General features: G+C 45.6%; 1 long non-coding RNA gene across 1 annotated transcript in view; it reads right to left on the bottom strand.

Annotated features, from left to right (window-relative positions):
- The window catches only part of LOC308466801, a 130,904-nt gene that overhangs the window by 57,993 nt on the left and 53,677 nt on the right, over positions 1-19,234 (bottom strand). The gene's annotated exons all lie outside the window — the stretch shown is intronic.

Genomic DNA, 19,234 nt, shown 5'->3' with positions numbered 1-19,234 from the left:
ACTATTACATTACTCAGGCTTCCTCAACCTCGGCCCTCCAGATGTTTGGAGACTACAATTCCCATCATCCCCGACCACTGGTTCTGCTAGCTAGGGATCATGGGAGTTGTAGGCCAAAACATCTGGAGGGCTGAGGTTGAGGAAGCCTGACATTACCTGATGGCATTCCTTGGCTCGCATTTGCAGCCAAGGTCTGAGAGTCAAAGAGCTCTGCTAATATTGAAACTGCCGCCCGCCGCCTGTTTTTATTACAAAACTACAGGGGATGGCTAACACCCTGGCACAAATCCTGCCACCCCAGCACCACTGAAGGAGGGGCCCCAGCTCTGCTCCGGCTCATTTCACCGGGTTCCTCCTGGCAACCGCAGCTCAGTCTCCCGGCTGCTACTGCTGTGAATCCATTCGAAGGTAGAGTCCATGACTGCTGGTGATAAAGGGCAAGATCTGTAGAAATCGTAATGCAAGAATGTTTGACACTAACCCAACCAAGTCTATGAGCGGAATGTTAATGAAGGAACCCATTAGTTCTGCAGAGCTGGGGCACTGTACCTGCATTGGCAACCCACTTGCGACAAGGGCACAAAGCAGGGGACCTGGGCTATTTTGATGGAGGGTGGATAGCAGCTGGCATTTCACTTTTGTACCTTTCTGATTACATTTTTGTTTATCAGACGGTTTGGTCCTTCCTGCACAATGCAGTTCTTGCCTTAAACTCAACTCACGTCTTTGAAGTACAGTGGTACCTCAGGTTAAGTACTTAGTTTGTTCCGGAGGTCCGTTCTTAACCTGAAACTGTTCTTAACCTGAAGCACCACTTTAGCTAATGGGGCCTCCCGCTGCTGCTGTGCCGCCAGAGCACGATTTTCTGTTCTTATCCTGAAGCAAAGTTCTTAACCTGAAGCACTATTTCTGGGTTAGCGGAGTGTGTAACCTGAAGCGTATGTAACCTGAAGCGTATGTAACCCGAGGTACTACTGTAAGTTAGGCTGAAAGCTGGTAACGTGCCCCAAGTCTCTCAGGTTGTTTTTTTTTAAATCAATCAATCAATCAATCAATCTTTATTGGTTTAAAATACAAACATACAAACATACAAGCATACAACGAAGGTAAGTATTACCAAGTTAAATTCAAAAAGGAAAAAAAAGAAAAGAAAAAAGAAAAAGAAAAATTTGAAGCAGAAACAAGAAAATAATGAAAAAAAGGGGGGGGGAGATTTATACGACATTATATCTATCAAATAAAAAAAAAATGCAAAAAACTTCCAATCTTTCTCGTTATACTTTTTCTGTTGTCATGGTATCATTGTGCAGTTTTGTTTTATATCCTTTTTCTTACATTCCACTATAATGTTTATTTCAGTTATCTATTATTCACAAGTATCATTCCAATTCAGGTGGTATCATTTTTGCAATATCTCTTTTGCGAGTCTCTCAGGTTGTAATCCTATAGACCTTTGTCTGGAATCAAGTCTCATTGAAAATGGGACTAATTTCTGAGTGGGCATACAAAGATCCTAAGGTAAAAGGTATATTGCCTATAAGATTGTGTTGTCCCACCTCCCCACACTGGTTCTTGCAACGGGCGTCCTGCAAAGAACACCTGGGTCTGCCCTGCCTCCAGTTTCCTTGTCCCTGCCTGCTCTACCCTTGATCTCCCCACGTTGAGGTGGAAAGTCTGACGGGAGTTTGGATGTGTGTTTGGCCCAAGACCAACAGTTAGGGGTGCAGCAGGAAACACATGGACATTGGGAGTGGGGCTGGCACTCCACCAAATGTGGGAAGTTTCAGGACAGGCAAAGGGAAGTACTTTTCTGTACTTCCAGTGGGAGCCAGTGTGGTGTAGTGGTTAAGAGCGGTGGACTCGTAATCTGGTGAACCGGGTTTGATTCCCCACTCCTCCACATGCAGCTGCTGGGTGGCCTTGGGCCAGTCACACTTCTCTGAAGTCTCTCAGCCTCACTCACCTCACAGAGTGTTTGTTGTGGGGGAGGAAGGGAAAGGAGATTGTTAGCCGCTTTGAGACTCCTTAGGGTAGTGATAAAGCGGGATATCAAATCCAAACTCTTCTTCTTCTTCTTTTCCACACAACACATAGAGTCTGCTCCCAACCAACTTGGAGTGCTTCAAAAGAGGGTTAGATAAATTCATGGAAGATAAGGCTATCAGCCTTTACCAGGCACAAAGTCTATGTTCCCCCTCTGAATCACAGAATCGTAGAGCTGTAGAGATGGAAGAGACCATGAGGGTCATCTAGTCGAACCCCCTGCCCAACATGGGGGCTTGAACCCACAACCCTACAAAGGAGAGTCCCCTGCTCTACCAACTGCATAATAATAATAATAATAATAATAATAATAATAATAATTTTTATTTATACCCCACCCTCCCCAGCCAAGGCCGGGCTCAGGGTAGCTAACAAGCAATAATAAAAACAAGTTGAATGAATACAACTTAAATACAAGATTAAAATACAACATTAAAATATTGAAACATTAAAATATTAAAATGCAGTCTCATCACAGGAGGAGAAAGGAAAAAGAAAGAGGGGGAGGGAATCAAACTGGCTCCAAGCCAAAGGCCAGGCGGAACAACTCTGGCTTACAGGCCCTGCGGAAAGAAATCAGATCCTGCAGGGCCCTGGTCTCATGAGGCAGAGCGTTCCACCAGGCTGGAGCCAGTGTTGAAAAGGCCCTGGCTCTGGTTGAAGCTAATCTAACTTCCTTAGGGCCCGGGACCACTAGGGTGTTGCTATTTATGGACCTTAAGGTCCTCCATGGGGCATACCGGGAGAGGCGGTCCCGTAGGTACGAGGGTCCTAGGCCATGATATTAATAATAATAATAATAATAATAATAATAATAATAATAATAATTTATTTATACCCCGCCCATCTGGCTGGGTTTCCCCAGCCACTCTGGGCAGCTTCCAACCGAATATTAAAAACAATACAGCATCAGACATTAAAAACTTCCCTAAACAGTTGTCTTTTATAGGAATTGTAAGTGAGGAGAGTGGCGGTGTGTTCAGGTCCTGCTTCCAGCCTTCCTCTCAACACTTCAGGACTTAAGTGGACTTTCCTGTGAACACATTCAAGGTGGAAACCAAGGGCCATTGCGCTTGCAGCCCCTGAACCAGAAGCAGTAATCTGACACGGGAGCACCTGGGGGAACCGAGAGTAGGGCGATATATCAAAGGCCACAGGAAAGAAACAAGGGCTCCATCTGGACTGCCAAAAAAAGTCTCACAGGCATCCCATGGAACATCTGGACAGAGAGAGCTTAATGCCTTGGATCCGTACCATTACTGATTTTAAAAATCTACCTCTGCAACAAACTGTAACAAGACAAACTACCGGTCCATTGGTGGACTTTGTCGTGTGAAACAGATAATTTCAAATGCATTAGGAACTGAGCTCCACCAAGCACATATTGATACCAAACTTACTTGTTTTTACATGTCTGCACTAATGGTATGACTTTAAAGAGCTGGGGAAACTCAAATGTATTTAAGGATGGAAACAGAAACAATGAAATTAGGAGCTCTTCAATTGATTTAACTAAGCATTTCCAGCTAATGAGTGGATGTGTTTTGCCTGCAGTGCGCAAGATAGTTCAGTTACCTCGGATTCAGCAGAGGAAGAGAAGGAGAAATAATCAATACCTTTCAAATCAATGTTTGCCAACAGTGGAAGTTACATTAAAGCTAACAACATTACCTGTTGACATTCAGCTGAAAATCTATTGCAAGGGTAACTGACCTGGGCGCTCTGTGACTGTTCTTGGACTAGAACACGGGTAGGCAAACTAAGGTCTGGAGGCTGGATCCGGTCCAATCGCTTTCTAAATCCGGCCTGTGGACGGTCGGGGAATCAGCGTGTTTTTACATGAGTAGAATGTGTGCTTTTATTTAAAATGCATCTCTGGGTTATTTGTGGGGCATAGGAATTCGTTCATTCCCCCCCCAAAAAAATATAGTCCGGCCCCCCACAAGGTCTGAGGGACAGTGGACCGGCCCCCTGCTGAAAAAGTTTGCTGACCCCTGGACTAGAACCTCCCGTCGCAGCTGTAGTCAGCATGTCCAATGGTCAGGGATGCTGCTGAGGTCCTAACAACATCTGGTAGGCACAACACTGGCCAACCCCTGGTGAACTGACTTCATAGAGAGGAATTTGCCAGCGGGGAAGAGCGCTTGGTTTCCATTTTGAATGTGTTCACTGCAAAGTCCAGCTAATTGCTCACAAAAATAAGCGAACCGACCCAAGCAAGTGAAGTCACATGAGGTGCATGCACACTGCACATTTAAATCACAGTTATAATGACAGAATCATGGAGTTGGAGGGGACCCCCAGAGATCATCTGCTCCAACCCCCTGCAATGCAGGAATGTGCAGCTGTTCCATACGGGGATCGAACCTGCAACCTGGGTGTTATCCGTATAAAGCTCTAACCAATGGAGCTATCCAAAGCACCTTTTGTTGGTGCTTAAAAGAGACGGACCACATTAAACAGCTGTCGTCCCAAGCTCAAAATGCTGTAGCTGTTGTCAACAAACTGTTATTGGTGTCGACTTAATACATATTCTACCATTTAAAGTATGCCACCTTCCCACGATTGCTTATACTATACAGAAGCACTTAAAAACCACACAACATCTAGACTAATAAAAATACGAGCAGCAACACCTTAAGCCCCCCCTTTTTAATTCAATGTCGAGATATTGCCCTTTGATGATATTGAGGCACTATATGGGCATGCAACTAAGGACGCGGGTGGTGCTATGGGTTAAACCACAGAGCCTAGGACTTGCCGATCAGAAGGTCAGCGGTTTGAATCTCCCCAATGGGGTGAGCTCCCGTTGCTCGGTCCCTGCTCCTGCCAGCCTAGCAGTTCGAAAGCACATCTAAGCGCAAGTAGGTAAATAGGTACCGCTCCAGCGGGAAGGTAAACGGTGTTTCCGTGCGCTGCTCCGATTTGCCAGAAGCGGCTTAGTCATGCTGGCCACGTGACCCGGAAGCTGTACGCCGGCTCTCTCAGCCAATAAAGTGAGAGGGAGCGCTACAGCCCCAGAGTCGGTCATGACTGGACCTAACGGTCAGGGGTCCCTTTACCTTTCCCTTTAAACGCCAACAAACATTGGAGTTAAGACTGAATTCCTGCTGGAGGAGCTTCCTTTGCCCTGGATGTCATCAGACTGATACTCTTGAATCTAACAAAATCAGAAAACTCTGTTTATTGTAGGAAATACAGGCATAGTTACGATCCCAATTCTAACTAACTAAGCAGGAGATGCAATGAGCCATGCTTCCATCTTACATCTTGGATGGAGAGACCTGCAAAACAGGGGTCTCCTCTCACAAAGAAGTAGGGAGCGGGAAATGATGTCCGCAGCCGCAGGAGTGTCAGTCTAGTAGTCTGAAGGAGGTTAGGGCAGGGGTCGGCAAGGCTGGATCACTCCTGCAGAGATCCTCCATGGGCCGGGCCGGCGCAGTGCAACGCCAGAAATCTTGTCTGTGCATCTCCATGGTCTGGAAATCACTTCTGCACATGCCCAGATGCCAAAAATCGCGCCTGCACAGAAGCAATTTTTGGCATCTGAGCATGTGCAAAAGCGATTTCTGGTGCCGCAGACATGCGCAGATGCGATTTCCTGTGTCTGGGCATGCACAGAAGCAATTTCTGGAGCCATGGAAGAGAGTCCTCACACTGTGCTGTGCCGGTTTAGCACAGCATGCAGGGATTTGCCAAGAGGTTCAGGGGCAGCTTGTGGGCCAGTTAAATGGCCTCTGGCCCATGGTCTAGGCAGAGGGCCTTCTCGGTGGTGGTGCCTGCCCTGTGGAACGCCCTCCCACCAGATGTCAAGGAATTAAACAACTATCTGACTTTTAGAAGACATCTGAAGGCAGCCCTGTTTAGGGAAGTTTTTAATGTTTGATATTTTATTGTGTTCTTGTGTTTATCCTGTTGGAAGCCGCCTAGAACGGCTGGGGAGGCCCGGCCAGATGGGCTGGGTATAAGTAATTAATAATAATAATAATAAAAATAATAAAATAATAATAATAATAATGAGCTCCAGCTCCTCCTTTCCCATGCAGACACATCAGTCTTCAGTGCAAGTGGAGATGCTTCCTGACACATCCAACAAATCCCCCCCCCCAAGAAAGTTTACACCGGGAATGACTACAATTCCCAGCACCCATAAAAAGTTTCAGTTCCCAGGACCTTTGCAGCCAGCCACAACATGGAATACACGCAGCAGCAGTTTCAGAGCTATTTTCAGGCACTGAAAGAAGTTCTGCAATCAACAGATCTAACTCAGATACGGAATAAAACAGGTTACAATGTTTCTAGGGGCTGGCACAAAAAATGAGGTAGAGTCATTGCAAATGAAACTCTTTAATTGTATCAGCATAATGAAGCTATTCACTGATAAGAAAAACCTATACTTATGCAACTTAGATCCAAATTAATTTTTGTTCTTCCTGTTTAAAATTATAGGTTATACATTGCCGTTTGCTGCCACTACTGACACTAATTGGGTTCTGTTTCTGTGCTAGATTGACAGGGAATTCCTCTCTCCAACTTACACCCACTTGATATTGGGGGAGAGAGAGAGAAATGGTTCCCAAATTCCTGCAGAACAACACCCTTGTACCATTTCCCCTCAGAGGTTGTATCTAGAAATCCCCCAAACTGGACTTTTGGGAGGAAATCTAAAATGGCAGCCACCCTACCAGCACAGCAAAGTGTTGAATAGTTCCAATAAATTTTGCCGGCCCCATGGCTGCCCCTTAAAAAAGCATACTCACAAAACATGAAAGGAAGAAAGTGGTTTTGTCTTTTCATTGGCACCTCTCCAAAAACTGGGTTGAACATTTGGCCTTTCAGATATTTGGTAGAGGGTGGGGGGAGAGGGGTAACAGTATTTACCAGGGAAGGTAAAGGTAAAGGGACCCCTGACCATTAGGTCCAGTCGTGACCGACTCTGGGGTTGCGGCGCTCATCTCGCTTTATTGGCTGAGGGAGCCGGCGTACAGCTTCCAGGTCATGTGGCCAGCATGACTAAGCAGCTTCTGGTGAAACCAGAGCAGTGCACTGAAACGCTGTTTACCTTCCCGCTGGAGCGGTACCTATTTAACTACTTGCACTTTGACGTGCTAGGTTGGCAGGAGCAGGGACCGAGCAACAGGAGCTCACCCTGTCACGGGGATTCGAACCGCTGAACTTCTGATCAGCAAGCCCAAGAGGCTCTGTGGTTTAACCCACAGCGCCACCCACGTCCCATTTACCAGGGAAATGAACCAGCAAATGAAGAATTTTCCTGCTAAATATAGACAGGGAGCCCATTTGATAAGAGCATTTTCTAATAGGTGCTTGACACAGTAATTTATCTCCCCAGATCCCAGCAAAACACACAAACTCTGTGCTTATTTACATTAGGTAAAGGGACCCCTGACCGTTAGGTCCAGTCATGGCCGACTCTGGGGTTGCGGCACTCATCTCGCTCTATAGGCCAAGGGAGCCGGCGTTTGTCCTCAGACAGTTTCCAGGTCATGTGGCCAGCATGACTCAGCCACTTCTGGCGAACCAGAGCAGCACACGGAAACGCCATTTACCTTCCCGCCAGAGCGGTACCTATTTATCTACTTGCACTTTGACGTGCTTTCGAACTGCTAGGTTGGCAGGAGCAAGGACCGAGCAATGGGAGCTCACCCCGTCGCAGGGATTCGAACTGCCGACCTTCTGATCAGCAAGTCCTAGGCTCTGTGGTTTAACCCACAGCACCACCCACGTCCCGCTTATTTACATTAGCACAGTCCAAACACTTGACTGGCTCCAGGCTGCCAACATGACATTATTCCTCTTTTCTCTTGCGCTTCTGCATCACACCATCAGCGGCCTAGGAAGGTGGTGTGTGGATTCAGCGTGTCTCTGAGTCCTGCCTCTACCACATCTTCTTCTCCTCCCCACTCCAACAGAAATCCAGCCTCTTCCAGTCGAACCCCCATGGGAACCATCTCTTGCTCTGTCCTCTGTCCTTATTGTCCCCGCAGTTTTGTGAAGAGCTCCAAAGGCTGCCGTGAGCCAAGAATGGGATTGAAGAGCAGAAGCTCAGAGCTCATTCTGCCCACGGCGAGACTCTTAAGTGGATTAGCAACAAAATGTCCTTGGATGGTTAAATGTCGCCGTGTACATGAAAATGGAAAGATGCTTTCCCCATGGTTTCTGTACACGTTGATGAACAATATTATCCTTCTTCAGACCCTTGGCCTCATCCCAAGAAGTCAGGTGTGTGTAGGGGGCTGGGCACAGGCTAGGCTGCTCACCCCCACCCCCCAAAAAATCACCTGCGTATCAGGAATACCCCCTCCTCCAGCTGACCTTTGCATGTTTAGGCATCTCTAGGTAGAGTTGCTCCTTCATGGATCACTGTCTTGCCGTGGCGAAGGGGCTTGAATAACTCAGAGAAGCTATGAGCTACGCCATGCAGGGCCACCCAAGACGGACAGGTCATAGTGGAGAGTTTTGACTAAACGTGATCCACCTGGAGCAGGAACCGGCAAGCCACTCCAGTATCCCTGCCAAGAAAACTCCATGGACAAAGACAACAGGCATATGAAAGTTATGACGCTGGAAGATGAGCTCCTCAGGTCGGAAGGTGTCCAACATGCTACTGAGGAAGAGCAGAGGACAAGTACAAGTAGATTCAGAGCTGATGAAGCAGCTGGGCCAAAGTCTAAAGGTTGCTCAGTTGCGGATATGCCTGGAAGCGAAAGGAAAGTCCAATGCTGTAAAGAAAAATATTGCACAGGAACCTGGAATGTAAGATGAGCGTGACCAAACTGCGGGAGGTAGTGGAAGACCGGAGTGCCTGGCGTGCTCTGGTCCATGGGGTCACGAAGAGTCGGACATGACTAAATGACAATACATCTTTATATTGGCCAGCCCTACAGATTCCACCAGCCTGTGGGCTTCATAAAGGTAAAGGGACCCCTGACCATTAGGTCCAGTCGTGACCGACTCTGGGGTTCCGGCGCTTATCTCACTTTATTGGCCGTGGGAGCCAGCGTACAGCTTCCGGGTCATGTGGCCAGCATGATTAAGCCGCTTCTGGCGAACCAGAGCAGCGCATGGAAACGCTGTTTACCTTCCCACCGGAGCGGTACCTATTTATCTACTTGCACTTTGATGTGCTTTCAAACTGCTAGGTTGGCAGGAGCAGGGACCAAGCAATGGGAGCTCACCCTGTCGCAGGGATTCGAACCGCCGACCTTCTGATCGACGAGCCCTAGGCTCAGTGGTTTAACCCCCAGCACCACCAGTGTCACTGGGCTTCATACAGGCTCCTAAATTGATCCATATTTTCTCCTTGGGACCTTGTTCCCAGAACCTCCTCCTTCGCAGTGCTATTGCCCTCACACAGCACACACAAGACACCGCGTTAATTCTTCATTGTTGCATATAATGTGTTTGCGTCAAAATCCTCTTAAATTTCTCCAGCAACCTTGTTAAATTAGGAATTTGTTTCTGCACGAGGCTAAATGCTGCCTGTAAGCAGGCCTAGGCTCTGAAAGTCTCGTATGTCACATAAGGATGTGGTATCCTAGGTCTCACTATTAGTAGATAAAGCCCTTAACAGCTGGCAAGCTGTTTACTTAAACTGGATCGTCTTACCCCATCGATGGCCACTCAGCCACTTCAATCTGCAGAAATAAGGTTCGTACAGGATCCATCTGTTGCCATAACAGCATCTACACTTTGAGACTCCCTGCCCCTTGATATTAGGTAGATGGCTCACTGTACATAAAGTTGATACGTCTTTTAATATGAAGCTTTTTTACAGCACGCATTTTAAACTGCTGGTCCTATTTGTATTTTGATATTTTTAGGTCAACTTGTTCTTAACTTCTGACCTTCATCAATAATTTTAATGTGCATTTGATGTAAAGCGCTTACAAGTTTTCACAGTCATATAAAATAAATGTAGCTTTTCAGACAGCCTTATTGCAACGACTCTCAAGGGTTGTTTGTTGCAACTTTACCCCTGTTTGTGCAACTGCCTGTGTTTTACCCCACCTCACTTCTCCACTTTCAGTTACTGCACAGATTGCCTCTTTTTTTCCCACTTCCTGAATGGCCCCCATCCCTTGATGCTGGGAATTCAATACTGGTAAAACTGTAGTTTGATTCTTAATATTGGCTATCAATAACATTTTGATGCTACTGAATATGTTTGCCACCCCCAAATAAAAAGGTAAAGGGACCCCTGACCGTTAGGTCCAGTCGTGGCCAACTCTGGGGTTGCAGTGCTCATCTCACTTTATTGGCCAAGGGAGCCGGCGTATAGCTTGACTAAGCCGTTTCTGGCAAACCAAAGCAGCGCATGGAAACACCGTTTACCTTCCCTCCGGAGTGGTACCTATTTATCTACTTGCACTTTGACGTGCTTTCAAACTGCTAGGTTGGCAGGAGCAGGGACTGAGCAACGGGAGCTCACCCCGTTGCAGGAATTCGAACCGCCAACCTTCCGATCGGCAAGCCCTAGGCTCCGTGGTTTAGACCCAAATACTTGCCAACAAAAAAAGAGGAGAGACTCCAAAATATGTTGGGAGTCCTAGAAGATTCACAAGCAGTAACAGCTGCTATTATTAAGTCAGTTCTCATTAGGAATCCACTAATTAACCTTCTGAAAATAGAAACATTTCAGCGCAGTGGGGGGAATATGAGTCCCCAGTCATTCTAACAACAGAGAATTCCACTCCTGGGAACAAGACTGACTTCATTTTTAAAAAACTCAAGCCATCCTTGACTGAGAAAACCAATCACTCAGGACTTTGAATTATTTTTTTTAAAAAAGGGATATATGTTCAATGCATAACCTTTAAGCTTTGTGTATAGATATTTACATTAGTATAACTGTAAAAAGTGACTTGTAATAAGATGAAGAAGGTTGAAAATTGGATTATTAAGATTATAAGGATTTATGGACGTGCATGAACAAGTACTAAACAATGGAACCAAAAGGGGGAGTGGAGGGAAGTCAAGCAAAATTATGGTCAAAAATTTGTTTATGATGTTTGCAATTTCTTTTTCTTTTTGTATTGTTGTGATTGTTTTTATTTATTTATTTTTGTTGGTTTTGGAAAATTAATAAAATGTTATCAAAGAGAGAGAGAGAACCAATCACTCAGGTCTGCAGGATTGAGCAGAAGCCCAAACACAGTAGAGCAGGTCACACCATTGCTGTGACAAACAGATGCAATGGCAAAAGAGTCCCCTGGCAGAGGCATTCCACCTGGGAAGATCTCCTGCCCAAATTGCTAAAGTTATGGGTGGGATATAAGGTAGATGGCCGAGGGGACGGCAACCCTTAGGTCCAACCCACAAATTGTCCAATCCGTGGCTATACCCCCATAACCAGTGAAACTCAACACCAGCCTCCACAGGTAGCATAAATCCTTTCCCTCCCATGGCGACAAAATCTTTAGAGGAGGGAAAGAATTTGTGCTCCCTGAATCAGGTAACTAAGCATCAAATCACAGCACATTGCCACTGAGATATACAGACACTGGGAGACCAAAACTGCCAAAAACTTCAAATAAAAAAAAGTGAGCGAATGTGGTGATTTTTATTATTGTGGTGATTTTTATTATTGTATCATTTGTTACCTTAGAAAAAAGAATCAGAATGAGCTTGAATGTAGGAACACATAGCATGATTTGTTACGAAAACTACAAAACAACTTCAAGGAGGAACGCCCATCTTGAAGGGGTTGTGCATGATTATTAATCAGATTGTCCTTCTACCTGTGTAGAAACCAGGATGGAAAAGCTACGGTATTTGTCACATGGCTCCTGGTGGGGGAGAAGGAAGAAGGGGAGGCAGGTACCATATTTTTTGCTCTATAAGACTCACTTTTTCCCTCCTAAAAAATAAGGGGAAATGTGTGTGCATCTTATGGAGCGAATGCAGGCTGTGCAGCTATCCCAGAAGCCAGAACAGCAAGAGGGATTGCTGCTTTCACTGCGCAGCGATCCCTCTTGCTGTTCTGGCTTCTGAGATTCAGAATTATTTTTTTCTTGTTTTCCTCCTCCAAAAACTTGTTGTCTGGTGCATCTTATGGAGCAAAAAATATGGTAATTCACCCCCCCCCCTCCTATCTAGGAGCAAGGAACTGAAGGGGAGCTGAAAACACGGAGCAAAGGCACAGAGAGCTGGAGGGATAAGTGAAAGTGGGCTGACTGAAAAATCAGTTAAAGGTAAAGGGACCCCTGACCATTAGGTCCAGTCATGACCAACTCTGGGGTTGCAGCGCTCATCTCCCTTTATTGGCCGAGGGAGCCGGCATACAGCTTCCGGGTCATGTGGCCAGCATGACTAAGCCGCTTCTGGCGAACCAGAGCAGCGCACGGAAACGCCGTTTACCTTCCCACCGGAGTGGTACCTATTTATCCCACAGTACCACCCACGTCCCGAAAAATCAGTTGCTACAGCTTTAAAATCAGTTGCTACAGCTTTTGTAAACCCAGGGGAGGGTGGGAACAGCCCAGGACAGGAGGACAGTTTGCTCTGTCTCCTGCAAAGTTGGGGATTCTAATAAGCATCCACTTAAACACATGAAAGAGCTTTGCAGTTTGTTTGTTTACTTATGCAAACAGCTCCACGATGGAGTCTCTTTGGCATTTCAAAAGGCTTCAGGGGAGTAGCAAAGGGGAATGCCAAAAGCTCAAGAGTGGAGGTTTTCAGTCACAAACCTTGCAACAGGAAATCTGCACTTGGTCTCAAGGGGGCGCTCCTGAGTGGGAAAAGGTGCCTGGCGTCTGGCTAGTTCAAACACTGCCTTCTCCCACACACCTGTTGGTACCCAAACACAACATCTTTCTCTGTTTTGTGCTGAACAAATAGTGAGAATTATTTATCCAGAAATTCTTTTTTTGAGGATTCACAGACCAATCTCAATAATCCATCCCAGAATTTCTCCAAGTACTGATAATTGGTTGAAAACTCTTTTTGAACCCAAATCGCCAACAACTCAAGTAGTGGCTTTGGGGCACTGCCTGCAGTCCAGAAGGTGATCCTGAATTGACGCCTTGGTTTTCCTTAAGGCTTCAAATTCCACACCAAATCTTCTATCACAGAGAATAGCATCTCCACAAGAGGCCTTGCATTTTTTTTGTCTCTTTAGGGCAAGGAAACTGGCATTCATAATTAAAATTCTGTTAAGCATCTTTCCGTAGATGGATGTTCATGACAGATCCAGAAAGTTATTGATGATGCAATATTAGTCAGCTTCCAGAACATTGCCTCTGACCAGCTGATTCATCTTAGTGCTTGGCAATTTCCATGTCTTCCACTGCCTGCAATATCATTTCCACTGTAAACACCCAAAAGAAAACATCAATCATTCACAATGCAAAAATATGTTCTGAAAGAAGAATTTCTGTTTCTATAGACTACAGTGGTACCTCGGGTTACATACGCTTCAGGTTATATACGCTTCAGGTTACAGACTCCGCTAACCCAGAAATAGTGCTTCAGGTTAAGAACTTTGCTTCAGGATGAGAACAGAAATTGTGCTCCGGCGGCGTGGCAGCAGCAGGAGGCCCCATTAGCTAAAGTGGTGCTTCAGGTTAAGTACAGTTTCAGGTTAAGTACGGACCTCCGGAACGAATTAAGTACTTAACCTGAGGTACCACTGTACACAGATATTTAGCCACAAGCAAACCATACAGTGGTTTTCTCCCTTTCTGAGAAGTCCTGACTGCATATCCACAAAGTGATTACAGAGAATATCATTGGCCTAATAGACCTCGCTCCCAGCATTATTCCATAAATTCCAGCCTCTGTCTTCTCTCCAGAGAAGGAAGTTGATTCTTTCCTAACCTGGAACAAGGAGACTCCTTTCTGGCTAGAGCCCAGAAGAGTCTCAAGATGACACGGAAGAATAAGTATTTCTCTCTCTCATCACGTACAAGTGCATAGGAGAAGTGCCACAGAGAGCAAGGCTGGCAGAAAAACACCTCTTTTCCTGGCAAGAGAGACTTAAGTAATGCTGGCGAGATTTCTATGCACTCCCTGCCACACACACAAAACATTCTTCTGATGTTTATGAAGGAACCTCCCAGAGTATTTCTGAATGACCTGAAAGCAGCCAAAAAAGAAAGTGTGTAGACAGACCGGGAGCAATCCTACTCCTGCAACTCCATCTTTAATATGCAATGATGGTGGTCAGCAAGATCTCAGAGGTTAGCTGGACCATATGGAGGCTCCATGTGCATCTTCCCAGGTGGGGCTCAGTCCCCCATCTTCTGCTTCCCAGCGCATCATCCACACTCACTGACCCACCAGGCAGTTTGTAGCATTACCTCCCGTGAGCTTACAGCTTTATTCCCTCTTCTATCTTGTCCATTTATCTCCCTGTAGCCTTCCTTGAATTTTTTTTTTTAAAAAAACCTTGCTTCATGCTACGTGCAATTTTATTAGCAGCATCCACTGTATGGGATGGATGGGACGCGGGTGGCGCTGTGGGTTAAACCACAGAGCCTAGGACTTGCCAATCAGAAGGTCGGCAGTTCGAATCCCCGTGACGGGGTGAGCTCCCGTTGCTCGGTCCCTGCTCCTGCAAAAGTAGCAGTTCGAAAGCACGTCAAAGTGCAAGTAGATAAATAGGTACCCCTCCAGCGGGAAGGTAAACGGCATTTCCGTGCGCTGCTCTGGTTCACCAGAAGCGGCTTAGTCATGGTGGCCACATGACCCGGAAGCTGTACGCCGGCTCCCTTGGCCAATAAAGCAAGATGAGCGCTGCAACCCCAGAGTCGGTCATGACTGGACCTAATGGTCAGGGGTTCCTTTACCTTTACCTGTATGGGATCCTTGCTCCGCTTCACCCGCCATGGAGCCTGCTTTTTGGGAAGAAGACCTACAAGAGCAGCCGCTGCAACTTCCAGGAAGGTGAAGAAGGGCCCTTAGCATCATTGCCCTCTGCAGCTTTTCCCTTGTGCTTCTGTAGGTCTCCTCTGGAGGAGAGATGTGGGAGCCAGCTGCAAGTAATCTAGCCTGGAGAGAAGCCCCCCCCCCTGCTCTGAGCTGTGTCTCAGCCCCACTCCTAGGGGGCCTGCAAGTGTCAGAAGGTCTGAACCAGCAGCCAGCTGTCCTCGTCTTCTTTCTTGTGGCTTTGAACTTATGTATTTAGGTCCTCTCCCCCCCAAATTTTTTTATTGGTTTTCACAAAATTATAAACAAACAAACACATGCAACAAACAAACATAATTCATAACCTTATTAAAAAATTATACTTATTAACATTGTTAAGTGACTTCCTCGCTTCCCCTTGGTTGAATTTCATTGCATGTCCTTTTAACGGTTTTCCAAATCACAGTTCTTATAAAGTTTAAGTTGAACATTAACATCCTTAGATCTTTTCCTTTTGAAATTAAACATATTAATTCATCACTTAACTTAAGTAAAATCCTAAGCCAATTAAGTATCTACAAGCTATTTCCAATTAATTTAACTTAACATCTTTAACTAAATAATCATTAAATTTAATCCAGTCTTCCTGATACTCCTCCTCCTTCTGGTCACGGACTCTTCTGGTTAGGTCGGCTAGCTCCGAAAAATCCATCATCTTTATCTGCCATTCTTCCACCATTGGTAATTCTTGCGTTTTCCACTTTTTGGCTAGTAAAATTCGAGCAGCAGTTGTAGCATACAAAAATAATTTAACATCTTTCTTGGTATGTATTCAAGTCTAGATTATTTCTTTTGCAATACAGTATTGATTTATTTGATGATGCTTCATAAACGGTTGATTTTTGTCTTATTTGAATTTATTGATTGATGGTATATTTTGTAAACTGCTTTCTATCCCAAACTTCCCAATGCAATGTTTTGTCATTTGAAAAGTGGGCATGACTTTATTTACACCTTATTGTGGAAAGGTGAAAAAACAGGAAACTAATTTTATTTATTTATTTTTTTGGTGATATGGCACATCACTGAAGGAGGAGCTATGGAATCCTTTCTCATTCAAAATGTTCACACGCCCAGTAGTTTTGCAAGCACTTCTCCGTAAATGTGTACAGTGGTACTTCTGGTTACGTACTTAATTCATTCCGGAGGTCCGTACTTAACCTGAAACTGTTCTTAACCTGAAGCACCACTTTAACTAATGGGGCCTCCTGCTGCCGCCGTGCCACCGCCAGGCGATTTCTGTTCTCATCCTGAAGCAAAGTTCTTAAACCAAGGTACTACCATATTTCTGGGTTAGCAGAGTCTGTAACCTGAAGCGTATGCAACCCGAGGTACCACTGTATTTGCAAACTTTCACTTAGCAACATTTCACCCTGTTGCTAGAGGTGAGAGGGAAAACATTACTAGCTGCATTCCTTATCCTCTTTCAGTTCACCTTACATCAAAACGGGTTTGGGTATATATGATAGAAATACGCAAGCTCACTGCAGTATTGGATAGAAAAACCAAGTACTTACTCAATCTGAATCTGCTTGCAATGAATAACTCCAACTAAAGACAATGACCCTTAAGAATTTTCCATTTGTTTCAGGATTGCAGATTTACCAGTTCTAAAAAAAAATATACCATGAACACAGCAAATTGTGGGGTTTCTCAGCCTGCTTTATTCTACTTCCTTCCTGTTGCCTGGCTGGTAACCTTTGCCAGGCCTATGAAGAATAGCAGTTACCTCTATTTTGAAAATTGGAATGGGAAAAAAAAATCTATGGTAAATTTTAAATCGGGTACAGTGGTATCTCGGGTTAAGTACTTAATTCGTTCCGGAGGTCCGTACTTAACCTGAAACTGTTCTTAACCTGAAGCACCACTTTAGCTAATGGGGCCTCCTGCTGCTGCCGCGCCGCCAGAGCATGATTTCTGTTCTCATCCTGAAGCAAAGTTCTTAACCTGAAGCACTATTTCTGGGTTAGCAGAGTCTGTAACCTGAAGTGTTTGTAACCTGAAGCGTATGTAACCCGAGGTACCACTGTATTGGAGAATAGTGTAAATGTTTTACATACTCTGACTTCTCCTTAGTTTTTCTAAGACCACTGTCAAAGGGGGAAACTATAAATTTTATAAGTAAAACAAATAGTGCTGTTTGTACCATAATTCTAATATATTGGCCAAAATGTATAGAGTTACTTTCTGTGTGCTTATGAGCTTCGGCATACTCCCCTCCCACACCATGGAACTTTTTCCTTTTTGAGCAACAGACCCCTAAAGTTCCCTTAATTTCAGACATTGTTTGATCTGAGGACTCAGGACGCAGGAATGTTGCTGAAGTTAAGCAGGTCTGGGCCTGGTCAGCATTTGGATGGGAGACCACTTTGGAAGCCCACTTTGAATTTTATGGTGAAAGAAAGGCAGAATAAAAGTACAGGGAATAAATAAAATTAATCCATTTGTGGCTCACAAGCCCCCCAACTCCAAGACTGTGCCGTATTAATAGCTGTGGAGTTATGTGGAAGTAAAAGGTGCTTCACGCATCATGTTGGGAGCAGATGCCCTGCTGTTGCAGTGATGCTTCTGGTAATAAAGAGGTAACCTGCCAGGAGAGCTAGGCATCCCTTAACAGGCATATTGGGGAACAGCAGCCAATAAGCTTCCTCGATTCTTTAAGGAAGCACATCATCTGCCTTCCATTTAGCCAATATGCATTTATTGCATGAAAAAGACGCTCCAATGCCAGCGTAGCTCTAAGCAAAGACTGCTGCGTAAAATGCCCATCAGTCTTGCGCTGCGGAAGTTAGTGGGGCTTCTTTCCACATTACATGTTTGAGGATAAGCTGTTTATTGCAACATCTGTGCATCAAAATAAATGCAACCCTTTATTAAGGTCACTATCAGATCCTCAGGGGACGCGGGGGACGCTGTGGGTTAAACCACAGAGCCTAGGACTTGCTGATCAGGTGGTCAGTGGTTCGAATCCCTGCAACAGGGTGAGCTCCTGTTGTTCGGTCCCAGCTCCTGCCAACCTAGCAGTTTGAAAGCATGTCAAAGTGCAAGTAGATAAATAGGTACTGCTCCAGCGGGAAGGTAAACGGTGTTTCCGTGCGCTGCTCTGGTTCGCCAGAAGCGGCTTAATCATGCTGGCCACATGACCCGGAAGCTGTACGCCGGCTCCCTCAGCCAGTAAAGCGAGATGAGCGCCGCCACCCCAGAGTCGGTCATGACTGGACCTAATGGTCAGGGGTCCCTTTACCTTTACCTTAACCTTAACCTTATCAGATCCTGCATTTCCATGTGTTGTAAAGATGGCTGGGCTATCATTCGCTTTGCATTCAGAAGGTTGACAGCTGCATGTTGGACAAAAATTCAATGAGCACTGCATTTGAATGCATGGATGTGCAGTGTAATGCAAAGAGCTGCACCTGTTATATTCCTGCCTGCTCTGCAACAGTTAAAAGACACAAGAGGAAGCCTGCCAAGGAAGGGGAGAGATGATTTGCAACCCTCTGTCATATGAGAGCAGCCACTTGGAGCCATGACTGAACTCTGGTTGTTCATGGGAGCTGAGTGCTTTAAATAATGGAGATTGGAATCATCAATAAGTGACACTTCCAAATATTACTTCTGGAATATCACAGACTGCTCAAAGCAAAGCAGAGCAATCCTATACATATCTACTCCTAAGTAAATCCCACTGAATTCAGTGCGACTTCTTTCAGTAAAGTGAGTAATGGAGCTTTAAGAGTCTCATTCGAAGGCTGCAATCCTACAGACACTTACTCAGCAATGGGACTTACTTCCGAGTAGACATGGTTAGGATCCCCATATCTGGGCCATGCCTTTATTAGGACCAACCGAAGGGCAGGGGTCCCTTTGGTTCCGTCCCCCCAAAAGTAACTTCAAAGCAATCCGTTCCAATCTCTTGCGGCCCCTCTCTAATTCCTTACACACGCACGTGCACACGCGCATAAACACGAATTTATTCCCCCGTCTGTTTGGCCACCCAGGGCTCGGTCGGTGGAGCGTGAGGCTCTTCCCCTCCGGGTGGTGGGTTCGAGCCCCATGTGGAGCAAAAGGTTCCCTTATTGCAAGAGGTTGGACTAGATGAACCACGAGGTCCCCTCCAAGCCTAGGATTCATGGGGTCTTTGCTACACCTTTTCAAAACACCTGCCTGCGGAGAGGGTTCCTAACTTGGCAGAGAGAGAGAAAGAAGACTTGAAACACAGGACGAAACTGTATCACACTGAAATGTGGGACAATCCTGCCTTTCCGCG

This window comes from Podarcis pityusensis, assembly GCF_964106645.2.
Source record: "Podarcis pityusensis genome assembly, chromosome: 17".
In the NCBI taxonomy this organism is placed as follows: Eukaryota; Metazoa; Chordata; class Lepidosauria; order Squamata; family Lacertidae; genus Podarcis; species Podarcis pityusensis.
The sequence above is the reverse complement of the archived record's forward strand: the minus strand, read 5'-3'. Positions and strand labels throughout refer to the sequence as shown.